The sequence below is a fragment of the Capra hircus genome, chromosome 28 (genome assembly GCF_001704415.2).
Source record: "Capra hircus breed San Clemente chromosome 28, ASM170441v1, whole genome shotgun sequence".
In the NCBI taxonomy this organism is placed as follows: Eukaryota; Metazoa; Chordata; class Mammalia; order Artiodactyla; family Bovidae; genus Capra; species Capra hircus.
This window is the reverse complement of record NC_030835.1, coordinates 38,170,880-38,176,879: the sequence shown is the minus strand read 5'-3', so window position 1 is coordinate 38,176,879 and position 6,000 is coordinate 38,170,880. Positions and strand designations below refer to the sequence as shown.

Genomic DNA, 6,000 nt, shown 5'->3' with positions numbered 1-6,000 from the left:
CAGTAAGAAGTAAGCTGTGATGTGAAGTGAGGCCACTTGGCTACTTCACACTAAGCCTTTATTCTATTGAGTGAGTGAGTGAAGTCGCTCAGTCGTGTCCGACTCTTTGCGACCCCATGGACTGTAGCCTACCAAGCTCCTCTGTCCATGGGATTTTCCAGGCAACAGTACTGGAGTGGATTGCCATTTCCTTCTCCAGGGGATCTTCCCGACCCAGGGATCGAACCTGGGTCTCCTGCATTGTAGACAGGCGCTTTACCGTCTGAGCCACCAGGGAAGTCTATTAGTTCTTTCTATTTCCTCATCCCACTCCAGCTTGTATTCCCTTCATCCCCCTAACTTAATTTTATTTTCATTGTTGGTTAAATGAATAGTTGGTATTTACATTACTGTGGTTATACTAACCTTGTTCATTTGGCCTTCAATTTGCTATCTAAAGTCACTGGGCTTTAAGTGACAGGCTTTATAGTGAGCAAAGATGACTTGGCTTAAGGGGAGAGAAGTGAGCTGGAAAGTGGATTGAACGTCATTGCCCGAGGATAGCAGGAATTGCTCATTAAGGCTCACTCAGCGACCTTCCAATAGGCAGAGTGCTTTGAGGACTAAGGGCACCTTGTTTGGAAGTAAGTTTTACTTTGATCGTATTAGTCTGGGCATGAAGCTTTTTGTTAAATCAACGAGATCTAACAGTCTCCCTTCTTTTGCTGCCCTGCCCCTGCCCCCATGTCTCTTCTATTTTTATCTTCATATTTTAAGTAGTGTGCATATACTGGCATATTGGAGAAGGAAATGACAACCCACTCCAGTATTCCTGCCTGGGAAATCCCATGGACAGAGGGGCCTGGCGGGCTAGTCCACAGGGTCGCACGAGTTGGACACGACTTAGTGACTAAACCACCACCACCACTACTGGCATTTTAAACTCTAAGTCAAGTTTAGAGAATATAGATTAGAGAGAGAGTATAGACTTAAGTTGGACACCCCTGAAGTGACTTAGCACTTAGCACTCCCCACCACATCGGTGTTACTACAATAACATAATAAACCTTCACTAAGTATTTACTTTGTGTAGAATATTTTTACCAGTACATTTTATATGCTTAAACTGTATATGGACACACAGACACACACTCACTTTATCCTTACAATAATTGAGGTCGAAGTACCTGGCAGTCCTGAGGGCCAGAGTTCAGTCTTTGGTTGGGGAACTAAGATCCTGCAAGTCAAGAAGCATGGCCAGAAAACAAAACAAAAGCCAGTTACTGAGGCATGTGGTATTATTTCCTTATTTTACAGATGAGGAAACCCAGAGATTAAAAAATAGAATAATTTACCTAACATCACACAGCCAGTAAGAAGTAAGCTGTGGCCATAAAAAGGAACACATTTGAGTTAGTTCTGATGAGGTGGATGAAAACCTAGAACCTATTATACAGAGTGAAGTGAGTCAGAAAGAGAAAGATAAATATTGTATTCTAATGCACATATTTGGAATCTAGAAAAATGGTTCTGAAAAATTTATTTGCAGGGCAGAATGGAGAAACAGAGATAGAGAATAGACTTATGGACATGGGGAGAGGGGAGGAGAGGGTGAGATGTATGGAGAGAGTAACATGGAAACTTACATTACCATATGTTAAATAGAGAGGCAGGTGGAATTTGCTGTGTGACTCAGGAAACTCAAACAGCGGCTCTGTATCAACCTAGAGGAGTGGGATGGGGAGGGAGATGGGAGGGAGATTCAAAAGAGAGGGGATATATACATATACCTATGGCTGATTCATGTTGAGGTTTGACAGAAAACAAGAAAATTCTGTAAAGGAATTATCCTTCAATAAAAAACAAATTAAAAAAAAAAAGCAGCTGTGATTTGAAGTGAAGCCACTTGGCTACTTCACACTAAGCCTTTATTCTATTAGCTCTCTATTTCCTCTCCCCACCTTGCTTGTATTCCCCTCATCCCCCTGACTTTATTTTGATTGTTGGTTAAATGAATAGTTGGTATTCACATTTTCGTGGTTATACCAACCTTGTTCATTGCTCAATCATGTAATGTACTACTTACATATTTCTTTACTATTTTCTCCTCCCTTTTTACTGAGGCTTACTACTAGCCCTTTTAGGGAGTCTGAATTTCAAACTATCTTTTTTTTCCTCAAATGTACTGATGTTTCTGCCATATGCATATTAACAGTTGTATTTATTTCCTGAAAATATCTGCCTTCCTTTTGGTATGAACCCATTGGTTGCTCTGCCTCTTGAGAAACCTATATGCAAGTCAGAAAGCAACAGTTGGAACTGGACATGGAACAACAGACTGGTTCCAAATAGGAAAAGGAGTACGTCAAGGCTGTATATTGTCACCCTGATTATTTAACTTATATGCAGAGTACATCATGAGAAATGCTGGACTGGAAGAAGCACAAGCTGGAATCAAGATTGCCAGGAGAAATATCAATAACCTCAGATATGCAGATGACACCACTCTTATGGCAGAAAGTGAAGAGGAACTCAAAAGCCTCTTGATGAAAGTGAAAGAGGACAGTGAAAAAGTTGGCTTAAAACTCAACATTCAGAAAACTAAGATCATGGCATCTGGGAAATATATGGGGAAACAGTGGAAACAGTGTCAGACTATTTTTGGGGGCTCCAAAATCACTGCAGATGGTGATTGCAGCAATGAAATTAAAAGACGTTTACTCCTTGGAAAGGGCTTCCCTGGTGGCCCAGAAGTTAAAGCGTCTACCTGCAATGCGGGAGACCTGGGTTCGATCCCTGGGTCAGGAAGATCCCCTGGAGAAGGACATGGCAACCCACTCCACTATTCTTGCCTGGAGAATCCCATGGATGGAGGAGACTTGTGGGCTACAGTCCACAGGGTCGCAAAGAGTCGGACACGACTGAGCGACTTCACTTTCACTACTTGGAAGGAAAGTTATGACCCACCTAGATAGCATATTAAAAAGCAGAGACATTACTTTGCCAACTAAGGTCTGTCTAGTCAAGGCTATGGTTTTTCCTGTGGTCATGTATGGATGTGAGAGTTGGACTGTGAAGAAGGCTGAGCACCGAAGAATTGATGCTTTTGAACTGTGGAGAAGACTCTTGAGAGTCCCTTGGACTGCAAGGAGATCCAACCAGTCCATTCTAAAGGAGATCAGCCCTGGGTGTTCTTTGGAAGGAATGATGCTAAATCTGAAACTCCAGTACTTTGGCCACCTCATGTGAAGAGTGGACTCATTGGAAAAGACTCTGACGCTGAGAGGGATTGGGGGCAGGAGGAGAAGGGGACGACAGAGGATGAAATGGCTGGATGGCATCACCGACTTGATGGATGTGAGTTTGAGTGAACTCTGGGAGTTGGTGATGGACAGGAGGCCTGGCGTGCTGCGATTCATGGGGTCGCAGAGAGTCGGACACGACTGAGCGACTGAACTGAACTGAACAGATTGGCTGCTCTCTGCAAAGATATCATTGTGAGATTTCTCTTTCTGCCAGAGATCCTCCTTCCTGGATCCTATGTCATGTCTTCCATTTAATTTCTTGTTCTGGGAAAAGGTGTTCTCCATAGCTTCTTTACAGAATATATGAGAGGCTTTTTTTTTTAATCTGAAAATGTCCCTATCCTCCCTTCATATTTGATTCAGTTTTTTTAAAAACTGGCTCTCAAATTCTAAGCTGCAAATAATATTCCCTCAGAACTGTGAGGACATTGGATTTGTTGCCATCTGGCTTCTGATGCCACTCTTGAGAAATACAAAGCTGTTCTGATTGCCAATAATTTGTTAATTGTCATTATTTTTCTAGAAGTTCCAGGGGCTTCTCCGGTGTTTTGAACTTTCCCAATAACATGCTTCAATTTGAGTCTCTTCCACAACTTTTGCTGGGTACACGGTGAGCCATTTCAAGCTGGTTTTGTGTCCTTTGGTTCTGGGAAATTTCCTCCCCTCTCTTTTCTCTCTTTCTTAAACTTTTAGTAGGATACTGGATTTAATGGACAGATCCACTAATTTTCTTCCTCTTATATTGTCTTATTCTTGTTTGTCTTTCAGGAAGAGTCTATCAAATCCTTCTTATTTCTTCAGCTGCATGTAACAAAGACCTGAAGTCATATCTTCAACAAGACAAGAGTTGAAATATCTCTCTTATGCAAAAGTCCAGAGGTAGGCTGCCCAGCATTGGCAGAACACCTCTACTCTATGAAGGGGTCTTGTCAGGCTCCTTTTAGGCCCAAATTTGCATTATGGATCACACCAGTTATCTTTTTAGGAAAGTTTCCACAGTTGCAAAAACATACTTTTACTAACATGTCAAGAGATATTCTCATAGCTATTTCTATATCTGAGTTGGAGTATCCACTCTGCCACATATTTAATGGGTTTCCCCGTTGGCTCAGATGGTAAAGAATCTGCCTAGGTTGCAGGGGACTTGGGTCCAGAAGATTCCCTGGCGAAGGGAATCACTACCCACTCCAGAATTCTTGCCTGGAGAATTCCATAGACAGAGGAGCCTGGTCCATCGAATTGCAAAGAGTTTGACATGACTAAGCTACTAACATTTAATGTATGTCTTAAACAATTCGAACTGTCTGACATCCATAACTCTATTGTCTAACACAGTAGCTACTATCTACACGTGGCCACTGAGCATTTGAAAAGTGGTTAGTCCAGATTAAGATGTGTTTTAAGTTAAAATACACACTGGGGACTACCCTGGTGGCCCGGTGATTAGGACTCCAAGCTTCCACTGCAGAGGGCAAGTTCAATCCTTGGTTGGGGAACTAAGATCACATATGCTGCATGGTGAGACCAAAAAATAAAAAAATAATTTTTTAAATCTCCCCCCAAAATACACACTGGATTTAGAAGACTTAGTATGAAAAAGGAAAAGCAGAATATCTTATTCATATTTTAGGCTGATTAAAGGATGAACTGACAATATTTTAAATATACTAAGTTAAAGGAACTGTATTATTATAATTAATTTCACCTGTTTCAAATGTACTTTTTTCTTATTGCTACTAAAAAGTTTTAAATTATATATGTGGCTTGCCTTACATTTCTATTGGATAATTTAGTTCTATAAAATGGGGGTAACAGAGGGCTTACTTCAATGGATAAAAGGATTGAGATCATAAGTGTAAAATGTTTAGCCCAGTGCCTAAGAGTAGTCAGTAATGTAGTATTTCACTGACTCTATTTTTGTTCCTGCATTTCCACACCTTGGACAAATGCATCCTACAGATGCCAGACCTCAGTCATAACAGTTGTCACTACCTGTGTGTGCATATACATAAAAAACATTAGCATCCAAATTTGCAGAGTTGAGGGTCCGAGGCCTAGAAAATCTAGGAGGTCAGAAGGGGGCACTGTTGACCTCTAAGAATCAAAATGTTAAAGGGAGCTAGGTAGTGGAAGGTCACTGATGTATTTAAGAAACATTCCTAAAATAGGAGTGAAGAATAGGCTCCTTGTACCTAATTATAAAGTTGGCTGGATTGTTTTCAGCTCTTCAGTGGATCTGGAAAGACAGGAAGAGGGAAGGGGGGAAGATAAGGTAAGAGGATTTGCTTAAAGTGCCCAAAGTGACTGAATCAGAAAGAGATTCTGAGGACTGGAAGTTAAAATGTAAAGAAGTTTCAGGAACACCTGCTTTTCCTTCTTCTGTATTGCTGTGATATGATTTTTTAAAACTTCATCCTTTTATGTTTAAATAGGTTTCAGTCAGTTTAAGATAAGAATCTTAAGTAATGAAAAAGCATTGTGCTATAGTTTAATTCACGGTGCTTTTCCCTTTCTTAAGTGGGCTCCCCTAATAGCTGGGCTTTGCTGGTAGCTCAGCTGGTAAAGAATCTGCCTACAATGCGGGAGACCCTGGTTTGATTCCTGGGTCAGCAAGATACCCTAGAAAAGGGATAGGCTACCCACTCCAGTATTCTTGCCTGGAAAATTCCATAAACAGAGAGGAGCCTGGCAGACTACAGTCCATGGGGTTGCAAAG

The 6,000-nt window shown here is 41.2% G+C and overlaps 1 non-coding gene across 1 annotated transcript; it reads right to left on the bottom strand.

Annotated features, from left to right (window-relative positions):
* On the bottom strand, positions 206–277 carry TRNAC-ACA. The gene has a single exon. It is a non-coding gene; the product is annotated as a tRNA-Cys (tRNA).